General features: G+C 40.0%; 1 long non-coding RNA gene across 1 annotated transcript; it reads left to right on the top strand.

Annotated features, from left to right (window-relative positions):
- The first annotated feature begins 11,383 nt into the window (after positions 1 to 11,383).
- Positions 11,384 to 21,348, top strand: LOC132427607 (uncharacterized). The gene is made up of 3 exons (XR_009519946.1): positions 11,384 to 11,647; positions 12,578 to 12,669; positions 20,748 to 21,348. It is a non-coding gene; the product is annotated as an uncharacterized lncRNA (long non-coding RNA).
- Positions 21,349 to 24,685: the final 3,337 nt, after the last annotated feature.

Genomic DNA, 24,685 nt, shown 5'->3' with positions numbered 1-24,685 from the left:
ATGAGCTGTGAGGTGAATAGGGTTTTCCTATCAAAGTGGAGGTATTTTTAAAAGCATTTATTATTTCAAACTAAAACATTTATAGAAAGCCATGAGTGTGAAGTGTATGGTTACCAGTTGTGGATGGCCATATTGAAAAATTCAAGCTCCTAGGAAATACTTACTGAGGCTCTGGCCAGCAAAAAGTTCGATCATGGGAATAATTTGGTCCAGGAGACATGTCAGTTTAAAACGATCGTTTACTAACATGCTAGTAGCAGGCAATTAATATTCATAAACGTTGCCGTGATTGAGACATAATTTGGGGTCTTAGATGGAAACAGTTCTGTCATTAACGGAACAGAATTGAAATGCTGAATGTCTGGGTCTTACACATGACGTGTGTGTCAGAAGTGAGAAAATCACTCCTCCATTTTCCATATTTTATGGGCTCTGATGTAATACGGTTATTTTTTTCTGTGTTAAAAATGATGAATATCATTTTTGGCACGTTTGTTCCATAGTAAAAAACTAGTTTAGAAGCTAAAAATGTCTGGCTTTGACTGGATTAAAGAGATGTTGTAGATCTAAATTCACTGTCTTAGGGAAGATCGGTATTGTGTGGCATCTCTGGTTTGGAACTTAGAAAGTTCTCTTGTCATGGGAATGCTGGAGATCTGAGGAAAATGTGTTTAATCACATTGGGTGAGAATGTCCCTTTCTGTGTGAGTTCTTAGTAAGCTCACAATGTTTCTTCTCACTCAATTATGCATCATAGAGTTCGTTCTGCAACAATGCATATGGGTGTTGTGGGATAAAGAGCCAGCTGCAAACTGTATTTACGGTATATGCTTTCACATACACATAAAATTTTATGCATGTGCACGTGGGTGCTTGTGTATAAAAAGAAAGATGACTTGAAGGTTGTTAATACTGAACCCTGGGTGGTGGGTGGTGGGTGATTATTGTTTTCTTTGTACAGTTTTTAGAGTGCTCCATTTTCTTTTGTTATTATGAAACGTGCCATACATTTGAGGGAGGACATATGTCCAGTTTAGAGAATAATAGCGTAATGAATAGGCACTGCTTGGCTGAGAAAACAGAATATTGCTTCCTCTTAGAAGCCAAGCCTTCCTTCTCTCCCCGCCTCTTCCATGGAGGTCATTGCTTGCCTGAATCTTATGCTGATCATTTCTTTGTTTTTCTGTATGGTTTAGCCACCTGTGAATGCCTCCTGAAGCCAAAAATTGGTTTTATTTTTGATTGTTTTGAACTTCAAATAAATAAAATCATACTGGGTATATTCTTCTGGGACTTTCCTTTTTTTTAGCTCTATACGTTTTTGAGATTCATTCATGTTGATGTGTGCAGTTAATTTTTCCTTTGTGAGTGGAAAATATCCTTTCCTCACCAAAACATCAAGGAAGTTATAGTTATTTTGAAAAGGAAAACCTCCTATTTATTTTTAAGAAATATATGTGCTGGAGGAATGTGGAAGTAACTGTGTTTTTTGTTTTTTTTTTTTTTGCCTGGGAGATTTGATCCCAGGATATCATCAGATACATACCTTTTTTTTTCTTTTCTTTCTTTCTTTTTTTTTTTTGGCTGCTCTGTGCAGGTTGTGGGATCTTAGTTTCCTGACCAGGGATCGAACCTGTGCCCCCTGCAGTGGAAGCTCGGAGTCCTAACCACTGGACCACCAGGGAAGTCCTGAAATAACCATAAGTCTGTGAAATAAAAACATTGTTTTTCCAGTTCTTATATGTCCACATGTTGACGCTGTTGATAGCTGCCTACAGAATGTGATTTGGGGGATCCCTGGCTGTACACCAGAGCAGAGAAATACCTGCCTTTCTTGCCCTTGCTGGGCAGCCACTGTGCCTGAGATTCAGCCATTAGCTATTCTTTCCTTGGGATTTTAGGCACCAACTCCCCAAAGGAAAACTGTGTCATTTACAATCCAACGTGAATTGGTTTAGCCAGTGATCAGCTTTAGTATTGATACTTGGAAAGCAATGAGCAGGTCTTGGGAGGCGGAGGAAAGGGACAGTTCTAGACCTTGAGATGTTTGGGGATGGGCTTCAGTGGGACATTTAAATGAAGAGCTCTGGGCCTCCCAAAGACAGAGGACAGGGTGAAGAGGCAACACCAGGTGTGGAGACACAGAGAGAGGAGGTAGGTAAAATTTTGCCCCCTTTATACATTTGCCCATTGTCGTGACAAGCACTTTCTGACGACTAGTTTCTGAGCGAGGCATCCTCATTTCCAAACATAACTAAGACTCAGCCCCTGCTTTTAGAGGACCCTCAGTCTAACAGAGGAATCGGATACACTAACAATCTTTGTACCGTGTTCTAGAAGGCTACTGAGAGAGCAAAGGGACAAGGGCTGACCGCCGAGGGGCTTCCGTGAAGAGGCCTTGCCTATGCAGAGACTTGAAAGAAGGATGGGTCTGTGGGACAAGGAAGGGAGGCCGTCCCATCCGCGGGAAGGATGTTTACCGAGGCACCGGGACATGAGAGCGTGGACTCAGGGAAGAGCTGATACTCATGGCCTGCATGTGGTATCTGTCCCACGTCACCTAGCGATGGCTCTAAAATCCGACCATGTCACCCACCTATTTGAAATAGGCCCACGCCTCTCCAGACTGGCATGTGGCATCTTTGTGCTTGGCCTCAGCCCACTCCCCACTGCCATGCTCTTCACTTTATTTTCCTTAAATGACCCTCTGCATCATAGTTTTCTCATGTATAAAAATAGAGAGCTGCATCAGGCCCCCTTAACTCAATTTCCTGCCTTTTTCTACAGAGAGCCTGACAACGACCACCAGCACCTGCTAACTGGAGAATGAGTATTTCATCTCCGAAACAGATTTCTCTTTACTCTTGCAGTTGAATGATACAGTTCCAGAAACATCCAGGTTCCTATGAATGTGGATGGACTATCTCTGAAAGTCCATATGTAGAAGTCTATGAGAACAGAACACCAATCCATCACTTGTCAGATGTTTGAATAGTTATTGTGATCAGGATACTGTATGACCGTTATGACATATTATTAATCTACTGGAAAATAATTTGATCTTGCTTGTAGAGTGCACCTATAATATACATATTTGTTTATATTTATCTTAAATTTTATAATTCTATCGTAAGTGTTTAGAAACCAACTATTCAAGGGCCATATACAAAGTACGGTTTTATCGTACTTTGCTGCTTTTTCTTGTTTGGATAAAGTATAAATAGGGTACAGGAATCATATCTTACCAAAGCAAATATGTATCATAGTTTAAAAAAATGTTAACTTTGGGAACCATCAACTGTAAATAAGAAAGCATCGAAACTGTAGGAAGCAAATAGATCTGTTATCTAGAAATGAATAGAACACGCTGTGCAACTCAAATTTGATTCAGCAAGTAATTACTGGTCCCTCTTCTAGGCATCGTGGAGGACACTGTCACAATGGTGGTGATCATGGTCGTTCCACGAAGCAATGCCTCTGCCCTTGGCAGCTCTAGGGTGACACGACTCTATCAAGTCTACTGAAGAATCAGAGAATGGAGAACTTCCCACCCCTTTCCTTACCGCCAACTTCCAAAAGCAAGCTTTCTATAATTCGACTCTGCTGAAGAGGAAGTCCACGTAAAGCTCATCAGCCCTGTAATTAATCCAGCGCAGGTGGTGAAGAAGTGAAGTGGTGATGGACCCAGGCAGACTGCATTACAAATGCCGGAGTCTGCACTTCACTCCAGAAACTGATAGTGAACGTAAGGGGCCTTTTCCTCGCGTGCTCAGGCTGAGTGTTATCAGCATAGAATTTCTGATAGTGCAGAGAAAAACCCTACGAGATACTACATGTGGCTCTCAGACCCGCTCCCTTCGCCATCCCTAAAGCCCCTCTCGGATCCCTCACTAAGCGAAGGATGCTGAATTGCACCAAGATTGTGTTTTAGACCATCTCCCTGTTTCTTTCCAGGTCCACTCTAGGAATGTATTTATTCTGGGAAACATATAGGAATATCTCTACTGCTAGCATCTTGGTCCAAGCTACCACGTAGTTCACCTGGTTACTGCAATATTCTCCTAACTGGTTTTCCCACTTCTGTCCTTGACTCTCTTTCAGTCTGTTCTCAACACAGTGGCCAGAATGATCCATGAAAAGGTCATTCCTTTGTTAAAATCCTGTAAGGCAGTCTGCCTACTCTCCTTCCCCGTTCTGTCCCATCATCTCTCTCACTGAGTCTCCCTCCACCCTCCTTTCTCGCTGTACGTTCCCTGCACTGGCCTCCTTGCTGTTTCTCCAACAGATCGGGGACCCTCTCACCTCAGGGTGTTTGTACTTGCTGTTCCCTCTGCCTGGACCACTCTTTTTCCTGTCCCTGGCTTATTCCCGCACTGTCTTCAGGTCTGGACTCCAATATTACATTCTCTATGAGGACTTCCCCGGCTGTTTTCTGTGAAATTGTAGCTCCCAGACACTGTATTTCCTACTCTCCTTCCCTACTTTGTTTTTTTCTAGGTACTTATCATCATCTCATACATCATACATTACACATTTTCACTTTGTCTTTCTTCCGTCTCCTCCGACTGGAATGTAAGGTCTGTTTTCACGTGACCGTGTTCCCAGTGCCCGAATGGTGCTGGCACAGAGTAAGCACTTGATGTACATATTTGTGGAGAAAATAAGTGAACGGGTGTGTGAAAACACGGGCATACTCCTACCTTATGTTGCTTTTATGAGAATACTCTAGTTCCAATCCAAATTTTAGTTAGAGCGACACTTAGTTCTCATTAAGTAAAAAACATTTGCCCATGGTGTTTCCTTTCTGTGTGCCACTGTTTGAATTTTGTCGTTTCCAAGCTTAAAAGAATAACAGATTGAGTGCAAGTTTAATGCTTTCTGACTGCCACTTGTAGAAGGGAGCCCCTTGAGTTAGAAAGTGAATAATCTTCATGCTTTCCAGAAATATTCTCTTTGAGGAAAGGCCTCAGAAATAGCTTTTAAATATATCTTTATGGGATCTACACATCCAAAGAGCAAAGAAATCTTTCAGCAGCAAGACCTATCATGAGATTAGGATTACTTTTACATCTGAGGTGGATGGTCACCTCAATGAGACCTCAGTTGGTCTAAGCCAGTTCTTCATCTTGATCTTCAGATATTTGAGAGAACATCTGGGTCAGGTCTATGCTGCATATGTATTTCCTTTTCCTTCCTTGACTTAATCAGAGAGTAAGAACAGCATCTTCTCTGCAGAAGGAAGACGGGGAGTCAACTGATCTGTCAGATACCTGTTTCTATAACATTTTGTTGGAACACAGCCACATCCTCTTGGTTGTGTGTTGTCCGTGAATATTGTCTACACCTGCATTCATGCAGGATAGAAGAACTGAGTACTTGTAACAGTGGCTGTATGGCTTGTGAAGCTTAACTTATTTACTTCTGGCCCCGGATAGAAAATGTGTGGATCCCTGACATCAGGCTACAACCAATTCATGTTGGGGAGGCCACCCAAAGGCAGTTAGCCACATGGAAGAGGAGAAAACAGAGGTTTCATAATCCACAGAGTGGCCACAGTCTTTAATTAATTAGTAGGCAATTACATATTTTCTCAGTTTGTATCATCACTTGGTCCTGTTACATTATTTGTAAATATAAATTTTCTAAACAGAACCATTTATTCTCATTGACATATTGAAATTCAGAACTATTTCGTTTTAATTATGCATTGGTTTTCAAGTAACGGTGACTTCTGCCACTAATTTTCAGTTCCTTTGCAGCTTTTTAGGTCAAGTGCTATTGTATAATAAGCACCACTGCATTTTTTTTTTTTTTTTTTGCGGTACGCGGGCCTCTCACCGCTGTGGCCTCTCCCGTTGCGGAGCACAGGCTCCGGACACGCAGGGTCAGCGGCCATGGCTCATGGGCCCAGCCGCTCCGCGGCATGTGGGATCTTCCCGGACCGGGGCACAAACCCGTGTCCCCTGCATCGGCAGGTGGACTCTCAACCACTGCGCCACCAGAGAAGCCCACCACTGCATTTTTATAACACACATTACACTATAATTTACCTGTGTTTTATATGTATCTTTTAATTTATGATTGAAATTTGTTGCAGTGATTAGTTTTGATGAAATCATATCTCTTTAAACATAACTACTTCACGGTGGAAAAGTAGGTAGCATTAATGCTGTAGTTAATTTGGTCATCCAGTCAGGTTTTATGAAAACAACTTGCTTCTTGGATTTTCTTAAAACACAGCACCTATAGCTTTAATGTGTCTTATTTGTGGCATATCAAGATAGACTATATTGAAATGTCTATTGAGATGTGTGATAAATAATCAAAATTAAGCACTGTGTTGAACGTTCGAGAAACTTTCAGAATGTGTTATCTGCATTTGGGAATCTCCAGGAAGGCTCTACTTGGAAGATTTGTCATTTGTTTAAATTAGTGAAGTTGGTATAATAGAGACAAAGTGACAAACCCAGCCTTCCAATATTTACTGGGAAATACAAGGCCATGTCACATTTTTAGTATTCAATGCAACTTTAGTGGTCTGAAAAAGTTAGGTCTCTGTAAGCGTATCACAGTCAGATTTATGTAGGTACCGTGGAAAACAGAGGAGACTTCTGCCTATAACATAGGCTTAACTGTATAGCCATTAAATCACAAATAGAGACTGTATCTGGCACTGCATTGTTGCAGTACATTTTATCCTTAAATCATAGAGTATTAACAACAAAATTTACCACTTGTGGAGTCTCACGTGTGCCAGGCCGGCTCTGTGTGCTTTCTGGGTATCATGTCATGTGTGCTTTACAAGATCCTTCCAGCTCTATTTTGCTGATGAGGAAACTGAGGCTTAGAGAGTTTAAGTAACATGTCAGGAACACAGAGAGGAAGTAATGGCACCCAGTTTTGGCTGATTCAGTCTATGGGATTGGATCCTCTGCAGTGTACTACTACCCTCAATAGGTGTAATCTTAGCTTTTTGATTATGGGAAAAAACTTAAATGGATTCTCTCTTCACATCTGTTTTTATGTCTTGTACAAAATGGTTAAAAACAGAGTTCTTTCCTACCTTCTATCACATCCTGCACCCTCAACCCTGCATCCCTTATATTTGCATGCTCCATTACATTTTAGAGATCATTCTAAGTAAAATTAAAAAATGATTTTTTCAAAGCATTACAGTCATCCTTCTCTTCTTTATCCTTTTCCTAGGTTCTTAACTATGATGTTGTAAATCTCACCTATCATTCCTGCTTCCAAAGGTGCTTTCTCATTAAAAAAAAAGAAGAGAGAAACACAGAAATTCCAGTGTTATGGCAGACAGCTGGACTTTGTTGAGATGACTTAGGTCTGGAAGGTGTTCGTCCTACTGGACATTTCTGGAAACAAATATTTTAGCTTGATTTATGGTGCTGGAATAATTATTGTTATTTTACGGACTCCACATACTTCCATTGGAAGAACAACATTTGGAAAGCATCTTCCAATCGTCCAGGCACCATTCCCTGCCCTGAATTACTTCCACTTAATTAAACCAGGTGGTACTTTGCGTCAACAAATTTTAGATAATGCCTGTAAAGGGACGTGAAGGTGAAAAGTACAATTTAGCGGGACACGTTACTGATGTGATGCCATCAGCCCGGATAATGACAAGTAATTGAGAAGCCCCTTCTCTGTACACTTTCATGTACAGACAATCGTTGATGTCTAGATGTCTACGGCATCTAGACATGGTCTGGAGGGCACGCTGTCTCTCCACAATCATGGGAAACTTTGGGGAAGAACCGAGGTTGTTTCATGCTGACCTCCTTTTCCCCTCTCCTGGCTCCTGGACTGTCTGCGGAATGAGCAAAAAATTATTTTGCAGCATCTAGAAGTCAAAGTGTGCAGTCACGTTGAGTGCATCTGACTGAATTTCCACTTCTTCCTTTGGAAGAATATGGAGAAAAGGAGGTGAAATTTTTCACAAGCAGTTAATAGATTCAGCAAAGCTTGCCTGATCATTTCAATCATTAATAAACGATTATTGACTAGTTCTTAGTCTACCCCATTCCAGAAAAGATTTGAGGTGATGCACATGAATGTGTAAAGTAAGGTTAAAAGTATGCATGAATACGAAGTCCAGACAGAGGAAATATAACATGGAGATCAAGGCTGGGGAGAATCAGAGCCGAACAACTCAGGCCAAAGTGAATAAAGCCGAGTTGTGCTTGGCTCTGAACTTCCCGTGACTGACTTGGAAAGGGAACCATGACTAGTAAAGTCTAAATTTAATTCACCGAGAAGAAACTAGACAAACATTTCGGTGCCTTTTTCCCCATTATTTTGAGCAGTAAAAGTCACAGAGGGTCAAAGCTTTTGTTAAGTCCCGTCTTGTCCTGGTAGCCATTTTTAGGGAAGTGAATTGATTCTTTCCTGCCACAGATAACATAACTAAATGGATTATTCCATTCCATTACACGGAACCTGGAAAAAAAATTCCTCTCACAGTGTAGTCAGTTTAGATCTGGGCTGGAATGAATGCACTTCTAGAATCTGACTGATTCACTCTCAGTTCAGTTATAAGGGCCAACTCCAGTGATGCTGTTTAGAACTCCAGGGAGCCAGACTCACTTCTTCTTCTCTTTCCTCCTGGGTATTCCTGTTCCGAGGACTGTGGCCGCGGTCTCAGACCTCCCTGTTAGGAATTGGGAAGGGTCTGACATTTTACCCTACTGGCAAGCCGACAAGTGAGCCTGACTTCATTCATGACTCACAGGAACAGCAGCAGCTGGAGTATCCCGGGCTCCAGTTCCCACCCGGCCACATAAAGAGGGCTACGGAGGCCCGCACAGTTCCCGGGTTGCATTACAGGAGAGGAACTCTGAGCTTGAGGAGCCCGGCTAGTTCAATATTTTATCATGGGCAGTGAGCATGCTGCTCCTTCGCCCCAGAGAAAGACATTTATCTCTGTCTTCCAAGGTAGTTAGTTATGCAAACACCCTCAGTTAGGAACAGTGACAATTAGTGCCTCTGCTTCTAAGAAACGCAGAAATGTGACAGACCTACTGTCCCACAACAGTGCTGTCACACCTTTATATCTCTTCAAATACTATGTGTCCCTGAAAATGAAAATTTTCAGAGCTACTTTGTTTTTTCAGCCTTCTTGGTGACTATATTTTATTTTTTAAAACTTTTATTGGAGTAGAGTTGATTTACAATATGGTGTTACTTTCTGCTGTACAGCAGAGTGAATCAGTTATACATATACATCTATCCACTCTTTTTTAGATTCTTTTCCCATATAGGCCGGTACAGAGTATTGACTAGAGTTCCCTGTGCTATACAGTAGGTCCTTATAGTGATCTGTTTTATATATAGCAGTGTGTGTGTGTGTCAATCCCAATCTCCCAATTTATCCCTCCCCTGCCTTATCCCCTGGTAACTGTAAGTTTGTTTTCTACATCTCTGACTCTATTTCTGTTTTGTAGATAAGCTCATTTGTACCCTTGCATTTTAGAGAAATCTTACCTCTCTCTGGATTTTCATTGTAACCTCTACCAAGATTTTGTTATTAGTCTTCTAATATATACTTCCCTGTTTCTAAGGGTTTCGTATGAGTCAACATTTTTTTCTCAAGGAGGGTCTAGGGTATTGGAGGGCCAAAACCGCTTTTGGAGCTTATCTTGTACCACTATAGCACTCAATATTGTAGATGGTATGTATATATGAAATATGTGGCCCTTTCATATATATGAAATGAAAATGAAAAATGAAAAATAATTGCCCATACTTTCCAATTTGTCATGCTACAATGCGCAAAGAAACAGAATTCCTAAGAATCTGAAAGTTTTTATGATTTCATAGCTGTAGCACGCCAAGATTCTCCAGCCAAATCTCGGCTTTACTGGAATTTAATCACGGTGTGTTGGTGACTCGTGTTGATTTATCTCTGATTCAACGTAAGGGATGGAAGAGACTCTCATGAGACAAGGGTGGCTCTACTTTTATCCAGGAGCTTTTTGCCTAAATAGGGCCAGCACTGTGAAGAAGACAGGTGGCAGCATGGTGGAAGGCAAACCTGTGGGTGAGCACAACCCACGTCGATACTAATTAATCAAGCAACAAGTCCATGTTTGCTGAAAATTAGCTGGGTATCTGCACTGGGCGAGTCTTGTCAGCCTGGCTTCTGGTACAGAAGCAGAGAATGAGACCAGCCTGTGTACTTGAACTAAGTCAGGAACCGAAGTAAATACTTTTCCTTTTTTTCTGCCTATCTATAAAAAAGCAAAATACGTTTTAAAACGGAATTAGAAGTCTCGCCTATAGAACATGACTTTATAGATGCGTGAGAGGCACTTTAGCCTAGCGGGCATCATAGGCTTTGGGGCTTGGTTGAAATCCGGACTGCACCACTTAAGCACTGAGTCAGTTTAAATTACATGAGTTTCCAGAGTTATCAGTAAATGTGGAAAATAAAGCCCACTTCTTGGAATATTTGAGAATTAAATGACGTAATGGATGTCAAGCACCCAGCGGATGTACATCTGGTACATACAGTTGGGCCCCAAAAGGGTGATTTTCATTATGATTAAACAATTGAGCCATAAGGAAGATTTGAGGCTGGAAAAGTGGGGAGGTGATTGAAGAAGAATTAAAAAGAGCAGAGTTGGCCGAGGGATGAATCGGCAGAGAACAGCAGATGTTTAGGGCAATGAAACAATTCTGTATGTACTATAATGGTGGATACATGTCATTGTACGTTTATCCAAACCCGTAGAATGTATAATACAAGGTCAAGAGTGGACCCTAATGTAAACGATGGACTCTGGGTGGTTATGATGTGTGTTGTAGGTTCATCAGTGGTAACAAATGTAGCCCTCGGGCAGGGGATGATGATGGGGGAGGCTGTGTGTGGCAGGGGGGAGGGGGTTAGATGGAAAATCTCTGTACCTTCCACTCAATTTTGCTGTGAACCTAAAAGTGCTCTAAAAAATAAAATCTGTTTAAAAAAAAACAGCCCTTAGAAGCATCCCCCAAGTAGGGAGTGACCCAAGGGATATGGGACGATTTTAACTATGAGCCAGGTTACCCACCAGGACTCTGAAATGGAGGAAAAAAGATGACTACCCTTCAGTGGACTATCCTGATTACTGATGGATTAAATGAAGAATCTCATTCTTCAGGGCCACAAAGAAAAAGCATTAAATTTTGTAACCCTATCAATCTTTGTAAATTTTCCACGCTAAAAGTAGACAACTTACATATAGGGGCTTTGCCTGAGTCTCAAGTTGACTTTTTGTATTTTTTACTTGCTTTTTTAGATAGTCCCATTATAAACCATAAAATCAAAATTATGATGTAGAGAGTAATAGTTTCTTTGTCAAAGTGAAATAAGGTAATTGGTAGTTTTCCAAGATGGTCTGAAGGGGGTGTGTTATATTTATGTGATCTAAATCCATTGGTTAAATGCACAGGGATTAACATCTGTTAAAAGAATTGTGCTTGGCATGCAGGTGTTTCAATATTTGCATTTAGTATGTGTTTCAGAAACGGCCTCTGAGAAAAACATTTATATAACGATCTGGTGGTTTTATTGTCTAAATCCGTCCGGACAGTCATTTTGTTACCCAGACTTTGTGACCCTCTTGCAAGCTGTAAACTATTTAACGAAGTGAGTACACTGAGAAAGATGACAGACTTTCAAACTCGGGGGGAAAGAGTCTTACATGAGAAGAATCAGCTTTTCCCCTGGAGACTGCACCTAATATGTGAACAGCAAAAACAATTACATTGGTGATTTCGGGAAGTCCAATAAATTTCATGGCACAGTACTACTTTTGAAATATTACATCATTCAGCAAAGCTTAGGCTCAGTATACTAGCTGAAATGAACTAATCATGAATTAATTACCATCAGTTCGCTTTTGTGAATGGAGTGCAGAGGTAGCGCTCTGGTTTCATTGCATTCAGCGCCTTGCAGCTTAACTGCGCTGCTGTTTAAGCGTCCCTGTACCCACAGGTGAGGGCGCTCAGGGTGGATTCCATCCAGTGAGGATCCCCTCTCACTGTGGGGACTGACACAACCATTCCCTAAGCCACGTTGTTAAAATAAGTTGTGCTCTTACACACCATTGTAAAGCAATTATACCCCAATAAAGATGTTTTTAAAAAAAAACAATTGTAAGAAAAACAAAAAAGAAAAGAAAATAAGTTGTGCTCTGGTCCTTTGTTTTGTAGGTAACGTGGCGGGGGTGGGGGGGAAGTAAATGCAGCATTTCCCCAGGGATTTGTGGCTTAAAATTAGAAAGAAAACAGGGGAATCGGTTGATTTTGCACATTGCCAGATTATCCCCCGAGCTCATGAAAACTGGGTAAAAGCAGAATTATGAATGATTTCTACTTTATAAAAACCACACGTGGCTATGATAGCACATGATGACTCACTTTGGCTTAACTACTTTTCAAGTGCTTTAAATGTCTTCAGGGTGTGTGCATAGCCCGTCAGAAATTAATGTTTTGTGTATAAACAGCAATTAGTTTTTGATGTTAGTATCTGCCATGTGGCGTGTTCACCACAATGACTCTGCTTTTTGACTTCTAGATAGTTCCTGAATCAAGGTTATTTCAGGGCACTTTGGAAATTCACCCAGGAAGTTTCAGTTGAAGCAGATTTCAGATACCTCGTGGCTTCAGGTAATGGACTCCATCAGCTGAGGGTGGGGATGTGTTATGTGGGATTGTGATTCGAGTTTTGTCTGATGCCTTGTGGAACAGTCTGCACTTTTCTGGGCTTGGATCAGCCATCTACTGGATTTTCTTCACTGAACACACATACTAGCATTTCTCACGATTGCTGTAGCCAGTCCCGTAAACTCTACCTTATCCATATCTCCTCCTTTGGTGGTTTGCACGGACCAGAAAAATCTCCAGAATTTTTGGGGGGAGACCTATGTCGATAGTCAACTTTTGATTTTGCCCATTATGGGTGTGAAAAATACTCTTATCATCTAAAAACATGAGAGTACATTTTCACACCCCAAATTGAGAAAGATATAAAGCATGAATGAAGAAGAGCACTGTAAATTGAGTAAATTTAACTTATGCAGAAGTCGTTCCTTATTTTTCTCATTTGGGTGACAACTTTGCCATGGGTTGACATCTAGCAGGAGAGTGTTGAGAATCATTGACAGGTTTGGAAATGCCTTTGTCTTGGCATCAGGGACCTGGGTTGGGGTGAGATACCAACTCCGGGTCAGCTATTGGGTTTCTCTGAGGCTCCTCTGGGAAGAGGGGATGGGAACACTGGCCTGGCCTTTCTCTCAAGGTTATTGTGAAATTCACGTGGAATAATGTATGCAAAAGTGTTTGGGGGGCCATAAAGCACAATGAAAGTGAGGTTGTTTTATTGCAAATTTATAGAAGATGATAATGAGGTGCTGGAACCCTCTGGTTAGGCACAGCATCAGGAATCAAATGAGGAATCACCTCCTGGTTTTTCCACTGAGCATGCAACGCCTTCTCTAGTCTCCAATGGGTAAAGGATGTAGAGGTTTTAATCGAGCTGGTTTAGACCTTTTCCTGAAGCGCCCTCCTACTGCTACTGGCTCCTTGAAGAAAGAAATTTTTTTTTTCTTTTTGGCCGTGCCTTGCAGCTTGCGGGGATCTTAGTTCCCCAACCAGGGATCGAACCTGTGCCCCCTGCAGTGGAAGCACAGAGCCTTAACCACTGCACCGCCAGGGAAGTCCCGTAGAAATGCTTCTTTTCTTCTCTGTGATGGCCCTTGAGAAAGGCAAAGAAATTTAGTTGCTGAGACCCAGAGATGCTCTGGGGAGCACATGGAGAGGTGTGGTACCCAACTCCTTGCTTGGCATGTTGTACTGCTAGTAAAGCTCTAAAGACCTTGAGATGTCCTTCCTGGATGTTGTCTGCCCTGCTTCTCTTGGACTCTGCATACACCTCCCTTTGCTCCTACTACATTCTATTTAATTATGTACTAATATGCCTCTTTCTCCTGGTATGTGCGTCCTTCAGAACAGGGTCTTTATCTTTCATTTTTATGTTCCCATCACACAGTAGATTCTTATTAAATGTTGAACTCAACCAAACATGGGTCTTTTTTGTGACAGCCACATGAGTCTGTTTACAGATATTAAACTGATGGCCCAAATCTTCATGTCTTTTTTTAATGAGGGTTGCTGATAAATCATATATTTCCTATTTTTTAGTTGCTCACTTTTTCCGGTGTCAAAAGCAAAACCTTATACAAACTTTGTTTCCTCTTGTTAGTCTGGCTCTGTACTCAGGTCTAATATTGAAGGCAAGTCTGAGTTTTAATTTCTTACATGATTTTAAATCCAGGTAATATGTATATAAGGAATGCAGTTTAAAGGGCACAGAAGTGTGTGCAGCATAAATGAAGTCTCCTTTTTCTCTGTGTCTCAGAGCCTGCCACCTCTCCTCTCTGGCTGAAATTGTTACCTGTTTCTTGTATATTCTTCAGAAATAATTTACACACACATTTTTAACATATACACATTGTTCTACATGGTGCTGGATATAATACAGTTGATGAGTCATCTTATTTTTCCCCACACAAACGTATACATATTTCATGGGTCACACAAGGTCACGTAACCAAATCACATTTAGTATATTTCAAGTGGGAAAGAAAATAGGTATCAATTTGATTTCATATTTAAATTTTTACTTGACGTTTTACACCCTTAAAAAAGACTGCAGGGCCATACATTTAAAAACTTTATTCATTGAATCTTGACTTCAATTTCTTTCGAAAGGGTACAATTATCATTGTAACTTGATGCTGAAAATCAACCTAATAACAAGTTTGACTCAGCAAGGCTTCATGCATTTTCTGAGAAGATTTCTAAAAATATCCAGTTCAATTGGCTGACAGGTTGCTAACTGGCTAAAGCAGGTGAAGTATACATGAGCTTCAGAAATGACCATCTTCAAGAAATTCTTGTATACCTTAGTATACATGTAGGTGACAAGCAGTCATACTTTTCGGCTAGGATTCTGGATGGTGATGAGCACCTGAGACACCCTTATTCTGGGTCTTCAGGACCCACTGAGGCTAAATCTGTTTCTGTATTTCATTTTACCCATAGCATACTATTGTGAAATAAACAGCAAAAACAGGTAAAGAAAAACAACAGAAGCAATGACAAGAAAAAAATGTCATCACAAAGCAAACTGTAGCTTGAAATTTATTTACAGACATTGAGGAGAGAGTATCTTATAGATTTGCTCTACTGATGGTGTGGGATTTATAAACAGGCAATATAGAATGAGAACTGCTGAGACAGAAAAATCTCATTCCTTAAATCTGTCTCATACTGTCTGACTTTTACATTTCCATTAAAAGCATGATTATTTTTGTCGCCACCTCCCTACGCCCAACGTCTTGGAATAATCTGTTATTCTTTTCCCTCTAATATTTTTAACCAATCACCCAGTCTAGCTGCCTCTTTTTGAGCAACTAATATCTGCCCCAAACCCTATATGATCTAAGTCTCACAATACCCTGTCAAGTAATCATTATTATTCCCATTTTCCCAATGAGAAAACAGAAGTTCAAGGAGGTTAAATGAGGGACTCTGTGTCACTGAGTTTATAAGCAAAAGAGCCAGACTTCAGGGCCTGGTTTATCTGTCGCCCAAACCTATTTTTTCCAGTGATGGAAACTCTCCCTCTCAAGGAACACTGGTACTATCTATGGAGTTTACCTCCTAAATGTTATGATTATATTTAAGAATCAGGGACACAGATTTAGATTAATCATAATCCTTGGTTCAAGACACTTTCATTGCTGCTTCATTCATGGCCATCTTCTTTTTTGTTTGGTGTTTCTGTTTTGATGTAATAATAATTAATAATAATAATAATGTGAACTCCTTCCCAACCTGAGAGAGAGGACCTTGAGAATAACTTACACCTATTCAATAGCTCTCAGATCAATCTTCTTTCAATCCCCTCTGCTACTTAAAAGCCTAAATATCTCACCTTGGGGCTCTTTAAATGCCTCATAATTGGCATCTATCCAATGTTCTTTTCTCCAGTCCACTCTCTGAACATCTCTTACTGACTGATATTATTTTATTTATTTATTTATTTGGCTGCACCAGGTCTTGGTTTGGGCACGTGGGATCTTTTAGTTGTGGCATGCGGGCTCGGTCTTGGTTTTGGCACGTGGGATCTTTTAGTTGTGGCATGCGGGCTCTTAGTTGTGGCATGTGGGATCTAGTCCCCTGATCAGGGATTGAACCCGGGGCCCCCTGCATTGGGAGTGTGGAGTCTTAACCACTGGACCACCAGGGAAGTCTCCAGATTGATTTTATTAAAATACAACTCTCTTCACATCATTATCTTGTTCGGAATCTTTCCCTCTCCCCCCTGTAATTCTACACTGGCCTTTGGAGACCTCTAGTATGTTACCTCGTCCTCCACTCTAGTTATATCTCACAGTCTAGATAAACCAAAGTGTTCATGCTTCTCAGACTATCCCCCATGTTCTTATCCTTAGCACCGCAAGCCATTCTCTTTGCTTGTTAAGTTTTCTCCTCCAATCTCTGACCATTCGGTCACCTCTTTCATGAGGTTTTCCTTGATTCTCCCAACCAGAAGGAACTCTGCACTCCACAAATCACTCATATATTAGTGTATATCCCATGGTTCTTATCACCTACCAACTCATGTTACAATAATTTATCTTCTTGTTTTATTTCCCTTAATAGATTGTGAGCTTCTTAGAGATAAGAATATTCTAAATTTAATTTTTGTATATCTCATCAGCGTAGTCGTTTCCTTTTCTTTGCCCTTGTATGAGGAAAGGATGGGTGTCCATTAACCTCAGGTGTTCTCCAGCATCAACCAATTCCTTGTGCCCTTCCTTCTCAAAGTTGTTCTTCTCTTGTTTTCCATGACTCATGGCTTTCTCCTATCTGTGCATTGACTACGTGGCGGGTGGAGACGGTTTAGTGGGGTAGGAGCAGAGGAGACGAGGGAGGGGGGACAGGCAGTACCCAGTGACTGGGGCTATGTCAATTGTCTGCAGGGAATTGATGTAAACACATTGACAGGCGAGACTATGACAGTATCACTGCTCCTTATTTCAAGGGTAAGGAGTGACTGGAATGGATGTTAGATCAAGGAAAAGGAGGTGGATGGGGGCTTCAGTTTGACTCCTGCCACCTCTGCTCCTTCTGGTGCATCCTAGATGATTAGTCATCCTTACTACGTTGCATAATCACACCTTGCCCGTGAAGAGCATATTGTAATTCACAGTATTTTGAAGATTAGGAAAATAGATTGATGAAATTTCTTTAATTCCTTTATTTACTGTTTAGGAAGTTTGTAGTACATCACTCTTAGCCTAAAAGAATGTAGGAACTTCTGGGAGACAGAACAGAGTCAATATTTTTATTTTTTTAAATTTTTATTTATTTATTTATTTTTCGTGTTTTTATTTCTATGTATCTATTTATTTATTTATTTATTTTTGGCTGCGTTGGGTTTTAATTGCTGTGCGCGAGCTTTCTGTAGTTGCGTCGCGAGTGGGGTCTACTCTTTGTCACGGTGCACGGGCTTCTCACTGCAGTGGCTTCTCTTGTTGCGGAGCACGGGCTCTACAGCACAGGCTCAGTAGCTGTGGAACACGGGCTTACTTGCTCTGTGGCATCTTCCCGGACCAGGGCTTGAACCTGTGTCCCCTGAACTGGCAGGCGGACTCTTAACCACTGCGCCACCAGAGAAGCCTGCTCTAGTGGTTTTGTAGATTTACACCTCCATTGAAAACTTGCTAGCTGAAGCCCTTAGGAAAGAGGGAGGGAAGGAGAGAAGGGGAGGGAGGGAGAGAGAGAGAGAGAGAGAGAGAGAGAGAGAGGCGCGTGGGAGGGGGAGCGAAGGAGGGAGAGAGGCAGATTATTTTTAGCTTGACTTCTAAGTCAGGGCAGAGAGGAAATAGTCACCAACGTTCATGACATTTATGTCTAGGTGATGAGGCCTGTCATGTTACTAAGTTGTTCAGGATTTCAGTGATATTTCTTTTAAAATATAACCTACAGATTGAATGTACTTAAGAAAAATTCCAGAAGAAAACTCATTTCCAAAGAGGTTTTTGGTTGTGATGCTGAGGAATGTGTGTTATTGATCTTGTAATAGAAATAATGACTTCAACCAGGTTTTCTAAGAAAATGAATGACTGCCCCAGGTTAATGGCCTTGAGGCAATCTCCCAGTCAGCCCTCCATCCTCAGGAAATGCCCCAGGCCTTGATCATTATTGTGTAAATAATACAAAAGTGGGTATAGTTCTCTGGTCAGATGGGAAACATACACCCTTATTCTCTCCTGGATTCCCTTTATGACAATAAGAATAACATATTAGGGGAAAAATGCAACAATTTTGCTACCAATGCAAATAAATAGTCTTGTTTAAACAAAATTATTAAACATAATATTAAATAAACTTGAACTCTGTATGTCTGAGTGAGAAATAATGGAAAACTCCACACTCAGAATTCTTCGACAGCTATAGTTACAGCTAAGTAGAGCCAAATATTGAATTGAGAATAATGCAATTACTGTCGTATTAGATATTTCAAGTTAAAATCAGGGTTAAATTAGACACATAATCGACTGCTTTAATGGTTGCAAACAAAAGACGGTGCTGAAATTTACTTTTAAAATTAGGACCTTATATTCTCATAAAAATATCTTATGGAACTGCGTTTGAAAAGTTTTCAGATAGATATTATGATGTATAGGGATAGTTTTCTTATCTTAAAATATCAAAGGATTTTTATGGTCTTTTCATGGGCTTATTTTGCATTCCAGGATCTTCAAGAAGGCAAATAGTAAAATGAAAAACACGTGCAGGAAATTAGGATTGCAGTTGCCTGGGCCGCTGAAGGGGTTGCTACTGAGGGGGAAAGGCCTCGGAGGGGATCTTCTTATGTTGAATGGAGATGTGCATGCATAACGTCGTCCCGAATCCCAAATCCAGGTGTAGAACTTGTACACTTTAAATATCTCACAATTTTATTTGTCAGTTATACCTTAATAAAACTGGAAAAAAGTAAATTTTTTAAAAATGCTCTTTCTTGCTGTGAGAGTTCTTATACTTGGGGGATCAGCTCTTTTTCTAAATGATTATCCAGGTGTCACGACACTATTTATTAAAAAGTCCATCTTGTCCTCACATATGTGATATGCTACCTCAACTAGAATTGATGTTTCCATAGGCAGTTGGATTTATGTTGACACTTTCCTTTCTGTTGTATCAGTCTGGCTGTTTATTCGTCTGCCATGTTTTGATACGGAGAACTGCTAATCACTTCTCTCTTGGTTATTCTTCCTAAGGGGCTTATCAGTAATTTTTCATCTATTTTATATTTATACATGGGTTTTAGAGCCAACTTACTTAATGCCAGGAGAAAAAATCTCATTTATATATGTGTTTTTTTTGGAAAAATCACATTACATTTCTATTACTTAGAAGGATACTTGGTATCTTTTTGTTGAGTCATCCTGATGAAAAGCAAGGGCTGTCTATTTGTTCGACCTCACTTTTGTCTTTCAGGAGTGTTTGTAATGTTCCTCATGTAGGTTTTGTACATTACTGTTAATGTACAAAATGTTTTTTAGTTTTTGTTGATGTTTTTCCTGTACTTACATCTCCTGACTCGTTATTATTTATATACATTATGGCTATAGATTTTTGTATTATTTTGTATCTTTCTAACTTACTGAATTACTTTATTTATGATAGTTTTATCACTGATACCAATATTCCAAGAAGAGTATTATACCATGTGAAAATACTCTCTTCAATTATTTTCTCTTGTTCCATTGCATTAGCTAATAAATCCAATTCTGTGTTGAATAGTTCAATAGAATAGTAGGAATTCTTCCCTTGTTCTGGATCTTGGTGGAAATGCTTCTGGTGTTTACCTCGTAAGTCACTGACTGGTTTTAGAAATGAGGTAAATTTATTTTTATCAATTTGAAGAAAAATCCATGGTTTTCCATTTTACAAAGTGTTTTTATCAGAAATGAGTTTTGAATTTTGTTGAATTTTTTTCAGTATCTATGTGAATAGTCAAATTTTCTAAAGATTTTAAAAAAATGGTGGTCATACTAATGGATTTCTTAATATTGAATCACTCTTGCTTTCGTGTAGTAAGCCTTACTCGGTCAAGATACATTATTTTTTTAATATGCTATTGGAGTCTATTTCCTACTATCTCATTTAAGATTTTTTTGTCCCAATATTTCAAAGTGAGATTGGTCTGTGTTTTTTCTTTACTATGCTATTTTATCAGGATTATGTATCTATACCATATTTCCTTTGTAATAAAATTTTTTAAAGTGTCTTGTCTATGCTTGGAAAAATTAAAGTAGCATTGGATTATTTAGTCTTTGAAGGTTTGTCTGAATTCCTCTGTGAAACCATCTGTACATGGTAATTTTTAAGGGCTAGTTCCACATTTCTTCTATGAAAACTGATCCAAGTTTTTGTGTTTTTTTTTTTAAGAAATCTTTATACGGGTCTACAATAAAAGAATAATGGCCCCTAAATGTCTCCATGCCCCAATTCCCTGGGACCAGTGACTATGCTATGTTGCATGGGAAAAGGGAGGGTGCCAGTCTGATTAAGGGTAAGGACTTGAGGTGGGAAGATTATCCTAGACTATTTAATCTTTTGAGAACTTAAAAATGCATAACGTTTTTTTTCTTTTTATGCTGGATCAGAGAGATACATTGTGAGAGGGACCTGACCTGCACCCACTGTTGCTGGCTTTGAAGACTGAGTGAGGGGCCATCAGCCAAGGCTTGTGGTGGCTTCTAGGAGCAGGGAACGACCCTCAGCTGACAGCTGGTAAGAAAATAGCCACAAGGAAACAAATCCTGGCAACACACGGATGAGCAGGAAAGAAATTCTCTAGAACCTCCAGAAAAGGAAGCAGACTGCTGACATCTTGATTTTTGTTCAGGGAGACCGACATTGGATTTCTGACCTTTAGAAATATAAAATAATAAATTTTTGTCAAGCCACTAAGTTTGCCAAAGGAATAAATAAATAAATAGATTATTGCTTTAAAAAAATTGTGTTAAGACACTAAGTTTGTGGTGACTTTTTATGGCAGCAATAGAAAACAGGGTCAAATTTGATAAATGTATTTTATAGGAAAGGGACTATTTTAGCTAGGTTTTCAAATTTATTTTCATAGAATTATACAACATGGAGTCATAATTTTCAAAGTTTTATCTATTTATTTCCCCTTGGTTATTTATTATTTTGTGTATTTGTACTTACTCTCTTTTTCTTCAATGAAGTTACAGATAATTTTCTTTACGGCTACTTTCAGGTAATCTGAATCAGCAGTCTTGGATGAGAAGGCTAAAGGCCGTATCTTACCTGATCTTTGCCACTAGACTGGCCCCATTAGCTCCGTGATGGTTTTGAGAAGACGGGGCCAATCTTACCTCCTGCTAAATCTGCCTCTTATAATTCTCTTTTTAAAAAAATTAAAAAATTTTTTATTGGAGTATAGTTGATTTACAATGTTGTGTTATTTTCAGGTGTACAACAAAGTGAATCAGTTATACATACGTATTCCACTCTTTCTTAGATTCTTTTCCCATATAGGCCATTACAGAATATTGAGTAGAGTTTCCTGTGCTATACAGAAGGTTCTGATTAGTTATCTATTTTATATATAGTAGTGTGTATATGTCAGTCTCAGTCCCCCAATTTATCCCTCCCCCCACCCTTATAATTTCTCTTGCAGGAATGCTAAACTTGGCAAGTAAGAGCCAAGTCTCACAAATATTCTGATTTTTTCCCCAGTTAGTCTCACTCACGGTCTCTATCTGCGTGTGATTTGGGCCCTATGGTGGGTTTGCTCTCTCTGCGTGGTTGTACATGGCTCACTCTGCTCCTTACGTGCTCCAGGCCTGAGGGTTGCACACGTCACCTCTGCTCACGTCCAGCTGGGCAGAACTTAAACAAATCCTACATTCCTGTTCTCCTACTGGGAAGGGAGGCCTGGATGTAGTGTTTATTCTCAGTAGCCATTGGTTCAGCTAAAACACAGACATAATCTCATAATGGCAGAAGAGGAGAATGTATAATGAGGCCAACTGTTGGCATATGCCATGTCCTTTATCTCATGATTGTTTTCTTATTTCTTTCCCATTAAAACTAAGGATATTTCTTTGCACTTAAATGCTTAATCATTTCCCCTACACTAAGTAGTATTTATATTGAGAGAAATTTAGCTTATTCTTTCTATAGTTGTTACGTTTTTTTTCCTACAATGAAAATAGCCCTTTCATCATGTATTATTATTATTTTTTGGTGGTATGTGGGCTACTCCAGCTTTCTTTTGGTTTCCATTTGCATGAAATATCTTTTTCCATCCCCTCACTTTCAGTCTGTATGTGTCTCTAGGTCTGAAGTGGGTCTCTTGTAGATAGCAAATATATGGGTCTTGGTTTTGTATCCATTCAGCCAATCTGTGTCTTTTGGTGGGAGCATTTAGTCCATTTACATTTAAGGTAATTATCGATATGTATGTTCCTATTCCCATTTTCTAAATTGTTTTTGGTTCGTTATTGTAGGTCTTTTCCTTCTCTTGTGTTTCTTGCCTAGAGAAGTTCCTTTAGCAGTTGTTGTAGAGCTGGTTTGGTGGAGCTGAACTCTCCCAGCTTTTGCTTGTCTGTAAAGGTTTTAATTTCTCCATCAAACCTGAATGAGATCCTTGCTGGGTAGAGTAATCTTGGTTGCAGGTTTTTCTCCTTCATCACTTTAAATATGTCCTGCCAGTCCCTTCTGGCTTGCAGAGTTTCTACTGAAAGATCAGCTGTTAACCTTATGGGGAGTCCCTTGTGTGTTATTTGTTGTTTTTCCCTTGCTGCTTTTAATATGTTTTCTTTGTATTTAATTTTTGACAGTTTGATTAATATGTGTCTTGGCGTATTTCTCCTTGGATTTATCCTGTATGGGACTCTCTGTGCTTGCTGGACTTGATTAACTATTTCCTTTCCCATATTAGGGAAGTTTTCAACTATAATCTCTTCAAATATTTTCTCAGTCCCTTTCTTTGTCTCTTTTTCTTCTGGAACTCCTATAATTCAAATGTTGGTGCATTTGATGTTGTCCCAGAGGTCTCTGAGACTGTCCTCAGTTCTTTTCATTCTTTTTTCTTTATTCTGCTCTGCAGTAGTTATTTCCACTATTTTATCTTCCAGGTCACTTATCCGTTCTTCTGCCTTAGTTATTCTGCTATTGATCCCATCTAGAGTATTTTTCATTTCATTTATTGTGTTGTTCATCATTGTTTGTTTCATCTTTAGTTCTTCTAGGTCCTTGTTAAATGTTTCTTGCATTTTGTCTATTCTATTTTCAAGATTTTGGATCATCTTTACTATCATTATTCTGAATTCTTTTTCAGGTAGACTGCTTATTTCCTCTTCATTTTTTAGGTCTGGTGGGTTTTTATCTTGCTCCTTCATCTGCTGTGTGTTTTTCTGTCTTCTCATTTTGCTTATCTTACTGTGTTTGGGGTCTCCTTTTTGCAGGCCACAGGTTCGTAGTTCCCATTGTTTTTGGTGTCTGTCCCCAGTGGCTAAGGTTGGTTCAGTGGGTTGTGTAGGCTTCCTGGTGGAGGGGACTAGTGCCTGTGTTCTGGTGGATGAGGCTGGATCTTGTCTTTCTGGTGGGCAGGTCCACGTCTGGTGGTGTGTTTTGGGGTGTCTGTGGACTTTTTATGATTTTAGGCAGCCTTTCTGCTAATGGGTGGGGGTGTGTTCCTGTCTTGCTAGTTGTTTGGCATAGGATGTCCAGCACTGTAGCTTGCTGGTCGTTGAGTGAAGCTGGGTGCTGGTGTTGAGATGGAGATCTCTGGGAGATTTTCGCCATTTGATATTATGTGGAGCTGGGAGGTCTCTTGTGGACCAGTGTCCTGAAGTTGGCTCTCCCACCTCAGAGGCACAGCACTGACTCCTGGCTGCAGCACCAAGAGCCTCTCATCCACTCGGCTCAGAATTAGGGAGATAAAGTAGAAAGAAAGAATTAGTAGAAGTAGAAAGAAAGAAAGAAAGAAAGAAAGAAAGAAAGAAAGAAAGGAGGGAGGGAGGGAGGGAGGGAGGAAGGAAGGAGGGAAGGAAAAAAGAAAGAAAGAAGATAAAGTGAAATAAAATAAAGTAAGATAAAATATAATAGTTATTAAAATAAAAAAGTAATTTTTAAGAGAAAAAAGAAAAAAAATTAAAAAAAACACAAAACGGGCGGATAGAATCCTAGGACAAATGGTGGAAGCAAAGCTATACAGACAAAATCTCACACAGAAGCATACACATACACACTCACAAAAAGAGGAAATGGGGAAAAAATCTTAAATCTTGCTCTCCAAGTCCACCTCCTCAATTTGGGATGATTGGTTGTCTCTTCATGTATTCCACAGATGCAGGGTACATCAACTTGATTGTGGAGCTTTAATTCGCTGTTTCTGAGGCTGCTGGGAGAGATTTCCCTTTCTCTTCTTTGTTCTCACAGCTCCCAGGGGCTCAGCTTTGGATTTGGCCCCGCCTGTGCGTGTAGGTCGCCGGAGGGCGTCTGTTCTTCGCTCAGACAGGACAGGGTTCAGCCGCTGATTCGGGGGCTCTGGCTCACTCAGGCCGGGGGC

Source organism: Delphinus delphis, chromosome 6, assembly GCF_949987515.2.
Source record: "Delphinus delphis chromosome 6, mDelDel1.2, whole genome shotgun sequence".
Taxonomy (NCBI): Eukaryota; Metazoa; Chordata; class Mammalia; order Artiodactyla; family Delphinidae; genus Delphinus; species Delphinus delphis.
This window is presented reverse-complemented; position numbering and strand designations above follow the sequence as displayed.